Raw genomic sequence first — 2704 nt, forward strand, 5'->3', positions numbered from 1 at the left:
GTCTATGGTGAGTCTCAATCTCCTTAGAGTGTATTAGTATGTCGTCCAGGTAAACAATAACACAATCATGCTGAAACTCCCTAAGTACCTCATTAATCAAATCTTGAAATACTGCAGGAGCATTGCATAGTCCAAATGGCATAACAGTGTATTCGTAATGGCCATACCGGGTATTGAATGCCGTCATCCACTCGTGACCTTGCTGGATTCTCACCAAATTGTAAGCCCCTCTGAGATCTAACTTGGTGAAGATTTTGGAGCCCTTAAGACGATCAAATAACTCGGTAATCAGTGGGATAGGATAGGCATTTCTGACAGTTATTTTATTCAAGCCTCGGTAATCGATACAAGGTCTCAGCGTGCCATCCTTCTTCTTAATGAAAAAGAACCCAGCCCCGGCCGGAGAAGAAGACCTCCTGATGAATCCCTTTTCTAAATTCTCCCGAATATACTCCTCTAGAACCGAGTTTTCCTGAACAGACAAAGGATATACATGGCCCCTCGGAGGCATAGTGCCGGGTAGAAGCTTAATCTTACAGTCAAATGACCTGTGTGGAGGCAAAGAATCGGCATTCTTCTTGTCAAACACTGCCCTTAAGTCTAGGTAAAGGTCTGGTATTTGTCTTTCTGTGGACTGAGTAGGATTCTCCGGTATGTTAATATTAGCTAATGGAGAAACCTTGCACAAACACCGATCCTGGCAGCCCTGGCCCCACGAGAGTATCTCTCCTAACTCCCAATCGATAATAGGGTTATGTTTTTTCAACCATGGGTACCCCAGAACTATGGGAACGGAAGGAGACGAAATGAGCAGAAGAGATAAATTCTCCACGTGTAGGATAGCCACATTTAAATTAATGGGTATGGTCTCACGAAAGATAACAGGGTCTAGTAGTGGTCTACCATCTATGGCCTCAATGGCCAAAGGTGTCTCCCTTAGCTGGGATGGGAAATTGTTCTTACTAGCAAAGGCTTGGTCGATAAAATTCTCAGCAGCACCGGAATCTATCAATGCCATAGCCCTTACTACTTCCTTCCCCCAAGTTAAGGAAACTGGTAGCAGAAGCCTGTGATCTTTATAATCAGGAGTAGAGGACAAAATAGAAACACCCAAGGCCTGTCCTCTAGAGAGACTTAGGTGCGAGCGTTTCCCGGGCGGTTAGAACAGTTCGAGAGTAAATGACCCTTGGCTCCACAATACATACACAAACCCTCTCTTCTCCTGTGCTGTCTTTCCTCCTCAGAGAGGCGGGTATACCCTATCTGCATAGGTTCAGTAAGCAAAGATATCGTGGAGTCAGGACTTGGAACAGCGGGAGCTAACCTAAAAGAAGGTCTCTGGTTCCTCTCTCGAGTGTTCTGTCTCTCTCTTAGACGTTCATCTATACGAGAGATGAACTAAATTAAATCCTCTAAATTCTCAGGGAGTTCTCTGGTAGCAACCTCATCAAGGATTACATCAGATAGGCCATTCAAAAATACATCCATATACGCCTGCTCATTCCACTTGATTTCTGCCGCCAGAGACCTGAACTCTAGTGCATAATCCACCAGTGTTTGGTTCTCCTGTCTCAGGCGCAACAGTAATCTGGCTGCATTAACCTTTCTACCTGGAGGGTCAAATGTTCTTCTAAAAGCAGCTACAAATGCGTTATAGTTATAAACTAATGGATTATCGTTCTCCCATAGTGGGTTGGCCCATCTCAGAGCTTTCTCAATGAGTAGGGTGATAATAAATCCTACTTTTGCCCTATCTGTAGGATAAGAGCGAGGTTGCAATTCAAAGTGGATACTAATTTGGTTTAAAAAACCACGACACTTCTCAGGAGCCCCACCATAGCGTACTGGGGGGGTAATGTGAGAAGAAGCACCCACTGTGGCTACCTCTAGACCTGAACCGACAGGAGAAACAGGGGTATTACGTATCTCCTCTGGTGGGTTATTGGCACAAGCTAATAGAGCCTGTAGCGCAAGCGCCATCTGATCCATTCTGTGATCCATGGCTTCAAACCTAGGATCAGGAGCAGCCAGCTGACTGTTTGTACTTGCAGGATCCATTGGCCCTGTCGTAATGTCAGGATCGGGACAGGGATCCAACACGCAGAGTACAAACAGTAGCCAGATACGTATACCGGACCTTAGAATGGCCGGACTAACGTAAGTAGTACAGTAGAGAATGGTCAAAGACAAGCCGAGGTCGATGGTAACAGAAGGCAGGTAAGCGAGAGACAAGCCGAATCAAGGGTAACAGAGATAAGCAGAGTAAGGTAAACAAGCCGGGTCAAAACCAAAAGGGATAATAGAATACACAAGCACTGAGTGACTAGAACAAGCTAGAACCACGACAGGGCAATGAGCTAATGAAAGAAGCTCTGTTAAATACCCTGTTCAGAGCAGTAACCACGCCTCCAAGGCGTCCTGATTGGTCCTGCAGCCATTGACTGACAGGTTGTTCCAGGGGAGTGTCCTGATGACTACTTCCTGCCTAGATGCTGTAAAAGGCAGTCACTCCCTCGCGGCCGGCCTAGCATGACCGGATAGACCGCGGGGAAGGGAGCCCTCAGACCGTCTGGATGGAGGAACAGATAAGTCTCTACCTCTTTCGGAGGTAGAGACCACAGGTACCCTGACACCTGTCCTCTCGTTCCCTCGACCCCGGCTTGTCTCTGACTATTCTCTGCTTTCTCCTTACGTTAGTCCGGCC

Source organism: Pelobates fuscus, chromosome 7 (genome assembly GCF_036172605.1).
Source record: "Pelobates fuscus isolate aPelFus1 chromosome 7, aPelFus1.pri, whole genome shotgun sequence".
Taxonomy (NCBI): Eukaryota; Metazoa; Chordata; class Amphibia; order Anura; family Pelobatidae; genus Pelobates; species Pelobates fuscus.